Raw genomic sequence first — 14506 nt, forward strand, 5'->3', positions numbered from 1 at the left:
GGGGGGCAGGGTTGCGCACTCTGGTGGATCAAAGCAAGTTCAATATAATGTGGTTTCACCTATAATGCGGTAAGATTTTTTGGCTCCTGAGGACAGCGTTATATCAAGGTAGAGATGTATTAGTAAGCATCGCCAGTCTGTTATACTATTATACTACACACTGTGCCAGTTGGTTCACTGAGGTTGTTGGGTAGTCACAAAGACCAAATAAGTCTCTGAAAGAGTGAAGTAGTATTTTGATCACAATCCATTTAAAAAAAATAACTGCAGTGCTGTTTGAGTAGCAAAGTAAAGGAAAACAAAAGCTATTGAAGGGAGGAAAGCCTCTGCATCGTTAAAGTGCGACACTCACAGTGGATGAGACCATAGAATAAATCTGACTTAACTTAGCCATACATGAATTGCATCTAATATTTTTTATTTTGCCACACTTATTACTTGGGGGTGTGAGGAAGGGATGTAGAGAAGCACTGGCAACTTCCCAGCCCATTTTTTCCTTTCTGCCTAAAGTCACCCATAATACTGAATTTGTGGTATCACATTTGTTTCCTTAGCAACAGATAACAATATCAAAGATTTTGTTTGTATTATTGTAGTCCCTAAGAGTCCAAATTGAGACTGGGGCCTCATTGCCCTAGGCACAGGACAAGTCATATTGTGAGAGGCCTCCCTCTTCAAGGAGCTTCCAACCTAAAACGAGACCCAAAAAAAAAAAACCCACCCATCCCAAAACACATTTTCTTAATTTTACAGATGGCAAAATGGAGGCACAAGGAGACTAAGCAGCTTGTCCAAGGTCACACAAGAAGATAGTGGCAGATCTAGAAAATGAATGATCTGAGTACCAATATAGTGACTTCACCACAACACTATCCTTCATCATCACCTCACTGTAAGGTCGGGCATAATGAGAAGCTAAGTTGTCAAAGAAAAACCTCATCTGAACACAAATATGTCAAATATATAGAAAATGATTGGTCAATTCAATTATTTTGTGCATACACTTAGTCCATTTTGAAAGCATCTGTTTTCTTTGACTTTTAGATGTATATTGTATACAGTACAATTTTAAGATGTCTACTGTGCATCAGAAGAGAACTGATGGAGATTAGTCACTGGTCTTTTAAATGACTTGTATAAATTAATTTCCTTAAGGGTCCATAAGGTCAAGTCAGTGTGGTCTTGTATGACACTTCAAAGGGAATTACTGATGAAGCAAATAGCAGCACCATTGTACTCTCCCTATTTACTGAGGAAATGCTTGGTTATTCAGTGGATGTTTGTTTCTGCACAGCAATTATGCAACACTCCTTGCTTAACGTTTACTTATTTTGTTAACAAATATTGATAGAGTACAAATAAACACAGGTAGAAGAAAAAAATCCCTTGTAACTGCTGGTTTACAGGAAGTAACAAAATATGCTCAGAGGAATGCTTCGAAGTACAGCTCTGCCTACTGTAATCATTACAGCCAGTTTCTCCTCTTGTTTTATTAGTTCTATAACTATATCCAAGTTCACATATTCTAGGTACTCATACAGTCTGATGCTATATAGGTTTCCAGATGGTCTGATTGTGTCTTATATGTAGACAAGGAGACATGTCTTGTAGTGGGAGCTAAGTCAGATGGAACAGATTTAAAATTCTCTAAAACAGACTGACAATGTAAGGTTGAATTTCTCACAAGGACTAGAATCCACTGGGATCCTTGGCAACCCTTGTAGAAGAGAGCATTCAGTCACATGGAAAGGAACTTGCCAAATTGTGCCTAAACATTCGTCTACATTGATAAAAGTTTCTTACAGTGACCTCATCACTTTGCCACATCTTTCAGTTACCCTATGCCCCAGTTTTTTTGAATGAGCAAGAATGAAGTTTGTCAGGTTTAATTTTGTACATTATTCATCCTAATGATAGTTGGTGACAGTGATTCCATCATATCAGCACCTCTAGATTCCTTGATGAGCTTAATACCTTCCCATTGGTTATGCAGTTACAATGCCAGAAGCCTTTACCTCCATAGTACCAGAAAATGTTATCTGATCTGGATTCCCTTCCGGTCAATTCCAACTCATCAAAAGTAAGCCTGTACATAATAGGGTGGTCACTCATATACCTCCAGAATACTGGAGATTCCAGTACTTCTGGGATCAGTGTGGCTTAAAGTGTGACTCCACTCCCAATTCTGTGACTTCACATGCAGTATGCCCTTTTGAAGCTCACCTCTCCCTACCCATGCTAGTGTGACCTTGCACACATATGTGAGGGAGGGCATGCTGGCAGAAGCAGGATAGCATGTTCTTTAAAAGGTGTCCTCTGTGCATGTGAAGGGTGGAACAGAATGCTCTTTAAAATGACATCCCTCGTCTGTGACACCAAAGAAAACCATGTGTTGTTTTTGTCTCAGTACCAGACAGGGGGACAAATCATTTAAAAACCAGGACTATGCAGCTTAAAGACAGACAAATGGCCTGCTTAGTAGATAGCTACATATGTTCTACTTCCAGTTTTGTAGCCATTTAATTAGCAGTCAGTTCTTGATTTGCTATTATTTGCATAAGTAGGGTCATGATGATTCTGGGAATTAAGAGACACTTAAAGGAAACACCAATTTCCACATCCATATTCACAACTTTACATCTAATAATATGATGGGTAAATTTGATTAATATAATCATCCTTTACCAGCAGATCATGGCTTTTTCATTAAACAATTTATAAATAGACATTGCAAATAAGACTGTGTTTTGTCATGGACCACAGGCAGTTTGCTAATATGACTGTAGATGACTGACACTATTGCAGGTTCTATTTAAGGCACAAAAAGAAAAGCCACATCAGAAAAGTATCCAGAGAACCCTAAAATAACTATACAGGTGATCGTCTTTTGGTGTTCTCTGGTCCATCCTTCTTTTTTGTATTTTGCTTGTATGAATGTCCATGGAATGAAAATAGAAGGGGCCATGAATACTGTCAAGGCAAATGTGCAGCTTTTATTCAAACTAATATTTCCATGAATATTTTTGCAGCATTCCTCCAGCTCTACTCCCACAGTGTTGCCAATCTGGTATTTTATAATCTGAAATTGTTTCATGAGTTGTCAGTTTGGTTCTGAAATGACTTTAATATGCTTATCTAAGGCAACATCATGACGACCATATATACAGGCAATATCTTAGACTCCTGATAGTGTTAAATTAAGATTTTGAAATTGTGTCCACTGCAGCAAATGTAACCTGAGCAACATGCCACCTAATAACAATAACTGAGTTCTTATATACACAATAGGCACAAAAGCATAACATTAAACTCATCTGCTGGATAATGAAAGTTTGAGTATAAAATAGTAATTCTTTAATTAGCTTAGGTTTATATATTAGGCATTAGAAGATCTCCGGTTTTCTATCAGTGGACATTTCTAAAAGTAACAAGGTAACCTAATAGTACAGTCAGAATAAGGTAATTGGATATTGCTCTGTGCCTTTAGTTGGGGGAATAGGACCCTCTGGAGAGTAGAATCACAAGTAAAATCATTCAGAGGAAGAGAAGAGGAGCAAGGGAGGTGAGAAAAATCTACATGTCTATGTCAACCTGTCTCCCATTACAAATAGGGTAAATAACATTTTTTCCGCATTTCACCAGCCTCTCTCACAATGCAAAAGGCAGAGGTCACCCGATGAAATTAATAAGCAACAGGTTTAATAAAACAAGAGGAAGTACTTTTTCCACAACACAATTCTCCTGTGAAACTCACTGTCATTGAATCTTATGATGGCCAAAAGTATAACTGGTTCAAAAAAGAATTAGAGAAGTTTATGGAGGAGACATCCATCAATGGCTATTAGCCAAGATGGTGAGGGTTGCAACCCAAAACTTTTGATTGCCAGAAACCAGGAGAGGAAGATGGGCTGGATCTCTCTAAAATTTCCGTTCTGTATGCTCCCCTTGAAATTCTGGTGCTGGCCACTGTTGGAGACAGAATACGGGGCTAGATGGACCATTGGTCTGACCCAATGTGGCCGTTCTTATGTTCTAGCCTGATGCTGCATGTAAAAGCAGTTGATGACATGTTGAGAAGAGAGGGAAGACAAGTGGCTTCCTTGTGGTGGTCTCTATATAATATAGCCAGTGGAGAAACATCTCTCTGTATGCATGCCTACATAGTCTTCAGAAGCAGCATACTAGTCCAAATTTCTCCTCTACTCCTGCAGCACTCAGTGTTTGGTATCACAGAGCACCCCAAAATCCATGTACTTTCTTATGAAGGGCAGAATAGGGAGGAGAGCTACAGAATGAGGGGAAAGTGTAGAAAGATAATGGGGAAAAGGAGAACAAAAAAAACAAAGAAACCAGAACTGAGAATAAAAATAAACTTTACAAAGAAAAAGTACAATGTAAAGTTAAAAGCCAGATTAAATAAAGTGAAAGTGAGGGACTGAAATGGAGAGGAAGTAGCAAAAGGGAGAGATGTGCTGGTCTATTTGGCAGGTGAGTCACACCTAGACACTAATTAATCCCCAGTTGGGCTCCAATGAAAAGAAATATTTTCCTGAGATTTGGAGCATTTTCACTTCTTGGATGCTGGTTCTAGTCCCTTCAAGGATGAAAATAGATTAAATTCATCAACTTCAAGTGGCCTGTTTGTAGTCCTGGATTTTTTTATGTGAACACCTATTTATTAAAAATTAGACAACTCCAGACTCCTTTGGTGGTAGCCTCAGAAGACTCCCGGCACTGGATGATTGTGGAGACAGAAATATTTATTTACTCTCTTCTAAAGGTGGTTCCTCCAGGTTGAAAAAGTAATGTGTCATTACAAGCTTCATGCTCATATAAACATCCCTCCCTTTGCCCCAGGTTCAAGAGAAGGAAAAATTAAACTTGATTGTATTTAATATTTTCATGTAGATACCAGGAACATCAACTTTGTTTATTATAAACTTGCTAAATTTAACACTGTTTTCACTTAAGTCATATGCCGCCCCCACCCCCTCTCACATTTACTTGTCTCAGGATTATTACCTAAAACAAATAGTAAAACAAAGTTATTGCTCGTGTCCAAAATGTGCATAGTGCAAATAGCCAGCACAACACTCTAAAGCAGTGGTTTTCAGCCTGTGGTCCGCAGAGCCCTGGGGGCCTCAGACTAAGTTGAAGATTTCCATTCAAAAATTTTTAGGGGTTCACAAATGAAAAGATGATTGAAAATTACTATTTTAAAGCAATCTTAGATAGGCAGCGAGAGATGAAGCCTACACAAAAAAACTCAGGGAAAACTAAAACAAAAGACTGTTAAAGATATATTAATGTACTGTGCTGCTTGCACAGCTTTACAGCTCTACAGATCATATCCCACAACGTTAGAGAATACCATTACAGAGTATTCATTACTGGATTATTAGCCCATTAAAGTAATCAACACATCATTCTTGAATAAGCAACATGATGAGTCGCTGCTCTGAAACAGTGACATGTAGCAGCCCTGCAGCACTAAGCCACCAAGCAATGTATATGATATATCAAAGTGCTAAGTGGCATTGACAACAGTCAATAAAGCAATTTTGTTTTGCATGTTTAAAACAATGAGAAGACTATATGAGAACATTTTGAACATACCCTATATTATTTAATCTACAGGAAGGGAAAACTATTTCATGAGCTCTAGTGTGTAATTGCTCCCATGGGATACAGTGAAGTTGTCAGTGTTCTGTACATGCTCCATAATGAAATGACTGATACATTGGTTGGTTACATGCTTTTTAATCTTTATGTTTATTAATAATAAATGTTAGTGCTCATGAACAGGTGCTAGATTGAAGTCCTATATTTCCCCAAAGAACAGTACAGCAAACTTTTTTGTGTTAGTTTGCCACCATGCTTCATCTCTATGCTAGAGGGACCCCACTTTTAGGAGTGAGTAATTCATTCTCAGCACTCAAGTCAAGCTTTCAGTCTCCTGAAAGCGTCAACAGAAGGTGGTGTGATGTTGATTCTAGTCTACGATATTGAGACCACCACTGACCTACCATTGGATAGTAATACCTTACTGTTAGACAAAGTTTGTTTCACCCACAAAGTTTGTTTCCTTATCCAAAGGGAAGTGATGGATTCTCCATCGCCTCAAATCAAGACTGTATGCATTTCTGGAAGCTATGCTTTAGCCAAACAACGTATTGGGCTCAATACAGGGGAACTAAGTAAAATATAATAGCCTGTGATATACAGACTGTCAGACTATTTTATCCAATGGTCCTTTCTGGCCTTAAACCATATGACCCTTGGATAAACTATACAACATCCTTGATATTCAGAACAATTGTGGAGTTCCTGTGAGGAATTTCACAAGACAATGCTTATACACAGGATACACTCATCCACAAATACTTTCAACATCAACAACATATTGGATCAATAGAGTACTTATACAAAATGCCCTTCCTGTTTGCAAGTGCTTCAAGACCATTGTCAATATTCTGGCATGACAGAATCAGAAATATAGGTCTGGAAGTGACCTTGATAAGTGTTATCTAGGACATCCCTGACAGGCGTTTAACTTGCTCTTAAAAACCTCCAGTGATAGAGATTCCACAACTTCCCTAGGTCATTTGTTCCAAAGCTGAACCACTTTTGCAGTTTGGAAGATTTTTTCTTAATGTTTATCTTGAATCTCTCTCGCTTCAGTTTAAGCTCATCACTTCTTGTCCTGTCCTCAGTGGCTAAGGATAACAAATTTGTCACCTTCCTCTATACAACTATGTACATACATTAAAGCTGTTTTGCTCCCTGTCAGTCTTCTCTTCTTCAGACTAGCCCCGGCCCACTTCTCCCCGCCCCCGCCCTTCAATCTTTCCTTGTAGGTCACATTTTCTTAGACCTTTAATCATTTTTGTTGCTCTCCTCTGGACTTTCTCTAATTTCTTGACCATATCTTCCTCCAATGTGTGGTATCCAGAACTGGACACTGTACTCCAGGTGAGACATTGTCAGTGCTGAATAGAGCAAAAGAATTACTTCTAGTGTCTTGCTTACAAGATAATGATGCATGCTAATTGACAATACATTTTCACTGACAAATTATTTTCACAACTATTTTAAAGCTATTGGGGGAATGTAAATGTTGTTTTTTAAATCCATAACAGTATCACCAGCACAACTCATTCCTTTAATTTCTGTGGCCTTGGCTACACTTGAGAATTCACAGCGCTGCCGCGGCAGCGCTGTGAAGCAAGAGTGTAGTCACACCGCCAGCGCTGTGAGAGCTCTCTCGCAGCGCTGCAAGTACTCCACCTCTCCGAGGGGAATAGTTTGCAGTGCTGCAAGCGAGCGTGCAGCGCTGCAGGCGCTGATTACACTGGAGCTTTACAGCGCTGCACTCGCTGCGCTCGGGGGGGGGGCATTTTCATACCCCTGAGCGCAGCAAGTTGCAGCACTGTACAGCGTCAGTGTAACCAAGGCCATAGTCTGTTATCTTTGCTGTTTATAGGAACAAAAAGGGATCCTATCCTGTAGGAAGGCTTGTAGTCCTTTGTGGGTTTTGCTGTATTGGGAAGCAAACATTTTGGTCATTTCTTTATTGAGCTTCTCCCCAACAGGATTTCTCCTGAGAATTGAGAGGCAGAGAATTTACTTTGAATAATTGTCTATTGCCCCGCTTTCAAGACATGGTTGACACCTGCCTATAATGCCTGCTACTAGGACTCTTGCTGCTGTATTGTGGAATCTATGGATCCATCAGCTTTGAACGCTGCTGGTTCTCTCACTGTGTATTTCTTTCTTGGGTTATCTTTATTCGTATTCACTTAAAATTGGTCATAGTTCACAGAGTTCACGCTTTTTAGATAATTTCCTCAGAAGACAGTGTGGCCCTAGCAAAGTAGGTGGTTGCAAGTGAGGTTGTATGAGTGTTTGAGGAAGCTTCAAAGTCCCTTTTAAATGTTCTTCTACTTTCCTGTCTGCAGGAACTTTTATGAACAGATCAACCTAAAGAGGTATAATGATTTTTTGCCAGGGATGCCATTTTTGCATTGACCTTTGGAAAAATGAAGAGATCCATGGGTTCTAGAATCCTGTACACTTTCAGGGTTTTCTAGTTTAACATTTTTATCAATTGCCAAGAAGAAACAGTCACTGATAAAGTTTTCAGAAGAGACAAAAATTAGGGGATTGGTAAAATAAAAGGACAGGTCACTTTTATAGCATGATCTGGACTGCTTGATAAGCTGGTCACAAGCAAACAATATGTGTTTAATAGGATGAATTGTAAGTGTATACATCTGGGGAACAAAGACTGTAGGCCATACTTTTAGGCCTGCCTGCCATAAGTAACTTGCCTTATTTCTTAGAGGGCATGACTGAGAAGGTGAATGGAAAGTTAGGTTGTCATACCAAGCAGTATCCTGGAGTCAGAATGGCTAGCTACCATCAGCAGGAACATCCTGGTATTAGTAAACAAACCTAAGTGTAAAATAAGGTTGGAGGTCAAATTATGTCTGAACAGTGCAAGGACAGAGCATGCTGTACAGGGATTGGTTTCTGAAAAGAAACTAAGCCAAATCATGAAGTGTATGATGTAATGTATTATAAGGAGATTTTTTGCTGTATGACTTTCGATCTGTGATGTATCCTGCATCCACTCGAGTTTGAATCTGGTCAACGCAATGCAACTTTGTTGTATGCCAAATAAAGAAACCTGTGTGATGAGACTGGAGTCAAACTGAGTTTTTGGGGAACCGAGTGGAAAAGGTCTCAGAACCCCAATCATGCTTTCAGAATGGGTGACTATCCTGAGAAGCAGTGACTGGCTTTAGAATCTGAGAGTTTTTTTCATTTTGCAGAGAATTTCCAATTTCACCCTGACAACTTAGTCACAGAAAGAATGGAGGAGGGTTGTAAATTCTGCTTTGGATGGGAGATATTTGCACTCAGCTTTAGACTGCTGATCTAATTCTCTGGGTCTCAGGAATACAGGAAAGAAAAAGGCAAAGGAGATGTATATGGGATAGGATTTAATGTCCTCTAATTTCTTTTAGCTTTACACTGGGTTGATTACATTGGCATTACTTCAGCTTTACAGCAGCTTTAGAGTGACAGCAGAATCAGGCCCAGCAATGTTATTTTTAAAAGCTCTCGATTATCTTTGGGTACTTGAGAAGGGTCAAAATGTAGATGTTCCAAAATAGAGGGCATTCATTTTATTTCTCCAAATGAGTGTGAATTAAACAAACCAACCATAGAAGGAGAAGTTAAAAACACAAGGATGTAAAGGGGCTTAATCCTGCAGTGGGGGGATGGATAGCTCAGTGGTTTGAGCATTGGTGTACTAAACCCAGGGTTGTGAGTTCCATCCTTAAGTGGGCCACTTAGGGATCTGGGGCAAAATCAGTATTTGGTCCTGCTAGTGAAGGCAGGGGGCTGGACTCAATGACCTATCAAAAAGACTGTTTATGTACACAGGGATGTCCCGGGAATCCTCCACAGAGATATTCAGGAAACTTTCATGGAGGTACTCTGCAATCCGTTGTAGGTTTCTGGGATTAAGGGCTGCCTTATATCTGCCACCACAGTAGGACACTATCCCACACCACTCCAGTATTAATTCAGCTGGCATCATCACAGTACATAGCACAGCAGCATAAGGACCCAGTCTGTACCCAGAAACTCATACCAGCTGTTCCCTTGCTGCCTCTGTTACTCTCAGGGATGTGATATCAGCTGGGGTGACCTATGGGAGGTTTGTGGTAGTTTTCATTTCAATTACTCAAACTGCAAAATAGTAATGTCTGTGAGCCCCTCTCCCCCCCGCTTTGTGATTTTCCACCCCTTGCCCCATGCTTTAACAAAACATGACCACAGTTTGGGTGGCAGGGATTAGCATTGACCTCAGAAACTGCAAGCCTTGGGCGCCAGAGAGCAGCAGTGGCAATGAGGAGGAGGGGTGGTGGGAGGTGGAAGAAAATGTTGCATCCCCCACCCCACTTTTTCAAAGACTTTCCGTTTAGGAGGGGGTCCCCAAATGCTGGTCCCCAACCTCCAGACTATGTCATGTTACAAAGGAGAGGTGGCACGGCACCCTGGCCACTTCTGATTCTGCTGCAGGTTGCCCAACCAATGCTAAATATGGTCCCATGCCACTGCCTCTAGGCCATACTCACCATGTGTGGAACAGCAAACTAGTTCAATGAATACCTTGTAGAAATGAAAATCTTCTGCTTTACACTTGTGTGGATTCAGGGGTGTTATTTTATATAGCGTCTTCAGCTCTTCCTCCACACGGGCAGACAGGCTCTCCCAGATAAGATGATCCACCAGTGCTTGCATCACCATAGAAAAGTATGTACTCTTTTGGCAAGGTGGTCTGGTGCCAAGATTGGCTGGGCAATAGATGGCATGCATGTCCCTGTTAGGGAACCACATTGAAGCAAAACCATCCACTATGTCCTGCACATTGCCCAGAGTCACAGCTCTTCTCAGCAAAAGGCGATTAATGGCCCTGCATATTTGAATCACAGCAACCCCCCACGGTGAATTTACCAACTCCAAATTTATTCCCCACTGACCGGTAGCAGTCTGGCATTGCAAATTTCCACACAGCTATTGCCACTCACTTCTCTGCTTTCAGAGCGGGTCTCATTTTATTGTCGCTGCACTTCAGAGCTGGGGCGAGCTCCACACACAGTTCCTAACAAGTGGCCTTGTGCATACAAAATTCTGCAGCCACTGTTCATCATCCCATACCTGCATAATGATACGATCCCACCAGTCAGTGCTTGTTTCTTGTGGCCAGAACCAGTCGTGCAGCAGGTGAACAACAGCAACCAGGAATTGTTTCGGTCCATGGCTTCCAGCAGTGCAAATTGATGGAAACTGCAATGTTCCATGTGGCGGTTCCTCTTGTGGTTCTGAAAATACTGTAGGATAAGGCACATGGGTGTTTGCAATGCTCACCACAATAGTGCACAGTTGAGCAGGCTCCATGCTTCTCTGGAGATGGCAAATATGTGGCTATACCAGTGTTTTGAACAAAGGCACACAATACTATGGCTGCAGATGAAATCAGGGACAATAAACCATGTTCCCAGTCACCCCGGTGAGAATGTTTTGGTCCCATGAAGCATTGCAAGCCTTCCCATACCCCCCTGGGGTGAGTTGTACTGTGGGATATCTACCCGCAGTGCCCTGCTCTCTGCATTAATGCAAGAGCTGCTAGTGCAGACCAACACAAGGAGTGTGAGTGCAAATGCACAACTGACTTAATTACTGAGGCTGGATGTCGACTTATGTTTTATTGTAGATATGTCCATTGTGATCATCTTGTCTGACCTTCTGTACGGAATAGGCCATAGAACTTCCCCAAAGCAACATCCAGAGAAGATCTTTTTTAAATCAAGATTGGATGCTCTTCTAAAAGTGTCAATGACAGAATACTCCAGGAATTACCCACGGTAAATTATTCAAATGGTTAATTACTCTCAGTTAAAAATGTATGCCTTGTTTCCAGTCTGAAAGGTCGCATGGTATTATATACAGAAGTAACTGAGTTTTCAAATAAAACCTAAACTGCTTAGAGTTACAACTCCAGCTACTGTATGTCCAGTAGCAGCAGGAGATCATTATCCTGTGACAAATTCCATTCTAAATTAAATTCTCTTCAATATAGCAGCAGTAGGGGCCAAATTTCCACATGGAGAATGTGGTTGCATTGGGAATTTCTTCCCCATTAATTTGATTGATTGAAATGTTTACTTTTTGCCAAGCTTTAGGTATCATATTTCTAATGTAACATCAGATGAAAAAATAGGTTCAGCCACATATACTGCAATGCAAGATCTGTCAGGCATAGCTGAAAAGGAAGCATTAGCTTAAATTTGCCTTTAATTTTGTTAAAATGATTTTGTAACAGAGAAAATAAAGTTACAGGCTGGTGCATTTTAGAAGAGCATTGGGCCAATTTAAAAAAAATTGGATATCAAGTTACATTTCATGTACACATTGCTTTCTCGCTCATGAATCACTACAAGGGAACACTGTTACAGTGCAAAGAGCATTACTGCAATGCTCGGCTCACCAAATTATCAACTCCAACAACAGTTACAGCTTTACACAATGTAAAAAAGTAGTAAGTGGGAAGAAGCAAAGCAAAACTAGGGGATTTATTCTCTCCTGGAAGCCTGTTTATGACTCCTACTAACTTCAGTGAGTGTTGTACCTACTCACTAAAGATCAGACTATTGCTACCAGCTGCTTGGATGTGCTAGGAAGGGGAGAGGATGGTGTGGGGAACCATTCTCCACAGTGCATTTATCTATGCAGTGAACGGTTTTAGGGCCTGGAGCAATGCCCATTGAAATCAATTGAATGTAGCCTATTGGACTTGAATGGGTTTGGATCAGGCTCTTAATGTGATTTCCTGTGCAAAGAGGTGGGTGTGTTTAGGGGAAAAGAAAACCATCAAGATAATACCAAGACCATTGCTGACTAGTCCAGAATCAGTTTGGCCTGCTGTGTGGACATGTGTGTCCTCATATCACATACAGAGGCACAAATGGGTTTAGCTGCACTTAGGGGAGTTAGCAAAGATGCAGTAATCGCCACCGCTCACCTTGCCCCCCCCACCTTTATGTTTATGCAGGCACAGTCATTCCAGGCACCACCTTTTTGGGTGTCTTGCCCTGCCCCCTCCTCAGGATGACTCAGGCTATGCATTTAGTACTACACCCCTAAGTGTATACACAAATCTATAAGGAGTTGGATAGATCATGGCAATGTACAAGGAGCAGTGATATGATTTTTGACAACGTAAATTAGTAATGAAGTAAAAAATAAATAATTGATCTAGCAATTGAAGGCGAGCAAGGATCATTAGATCATGTAGTCTGACCTCCTCCGTATCACAGGGCATTCAGTTTTACCCAGATACCACTGTATTGAGCCCTATGAGTTTAGGGAGACAAAAGCATTTCAGTTCTCACAAAACTAATCTGCTATGTACCACACACAGTTGCCAGTTTTGCTTGGACATATTCCTGGAGGTTTCATCATATGACAATCTTTTAATTAAAGATTCATGTTTAATTCCCAGAGACTCCAGGACAATCCTGGAGGGTTGGCAACCATAGTGCCACAGGAAGAGAACAGGAGAGACTGAGGTGCCATAAGTGGCCAGAGCCCTTGCAATGGTAAGATATACTCAGATGATCCTAGCAGGCAATCCACCCTCACCATGCTGACCACCGCAAAGAGCCAAAACCAAAGAAGTCAAGTTCCCTGCCAATATGTCCAGGGGAAGGTTCCTTCTAAACCCTAAAGCTATCAATTAGTTTGACCTGGATCATCTGAGCAAGACATATCAACCAGGGATCTAAGGAAGAGGATTCACTGTGCCACCTGAGAGCACTGGTCCACCCCATCTTGTGTCCCCTCTCGAGGTGTAGCCAATCTATGATGCCTCAGACACAGGTGGAGAAAGAAATCCAAAATACATGTAGCCAACTTGCATCAGGGAAAAAAAAAAAAACTCCTTCCTGACGCCTGCAGATGACCAGCTGAAGCCTTGAAGCAGAGATTTGAGTATAGACAATGACTAATGCATAGCTGCAAGTACTCTGAGCATGCTGAGGGCAATGCAGGCAAACTGTTCCCCTGAGATACTTGAAGGAAGGATCCACCACCACAGATTCTAAGACCAGAAGGGATCACCATGCCCATCCAGACTACACCCTCCCCTCCACACACAGAGAATATAGAATTTCTCCCAGAAACTGGATTAAACCATACATCTTTTAAACAGATACCTAATCATGTAGACTCCAAGCAATAGTGAATTCACAACTTCCCCTGGTAAGCTGTTCCAGTGTTTAACTACCCTACTTTCAAAAGGTTGAATTTGTCTAACTTCAACTTCTAATTATTGGACTGAGTTCTCCCTTTATCAACACTGACAAGTTACCCACAAATCAGAGATCTTTCTCATGTATAAGTACCTATACCCAGTGATCAAGTCACCTCTCCACCTTGTCTTCAATAATTTGAATAATTTGAGCTCTTTAAGCCTCATACCATAAGCAGAGCTGTCCCTAGGGTATGGCAAATTGGGGCAGCCACCCTGGGCCATGTGCTTTGGGGGGGGGTGTCCCACGGCAGCCACCCCAAATCGCCATACCCTAGGGATGGCTCTGTGTGCATGTCATGTGGGGGGCAGTAGGCTGGCCCAGGTAGGGGTTAGGGTGTGGGGGACCAGGCTGGCCTGGGGAACTAGTGGGGGGGCCTGGTGCCGGCAGTGGGGGTCAGGCCCACACTCACCAGCAGGAAGTGGCAGCAGCGACCCCAGCCCGCCCCGCTCCATCCTGCTGGCTCCCAGCGTCACTCGGGGGAAGGGGCAAAAGCCAGAAAGAGGTGGGGCAGGGGTGGAGTGGAGGCAGGGCCTGGGGCAGAGGGGGGATTGTCCCGGGCCCTACATCCTCCATGGGACAGCCTTGACCATAAGGCTTGTTTTCCAGGCTCTAGATCA

This window comes from Trachemys scripta, chromosome 5, assembly GCF_013100865.1.
Source record: "Trachemys scripta elegans isolate TJP31775 chromosome 5, CAS_Tse_1.0, whole genome shotgun sequence".
Classification (NCBI taxonomy): Eukaryota; Metazoa; Chordata; order Testudines; family Emydidae; genus Trachemys; species Trachemys scripta.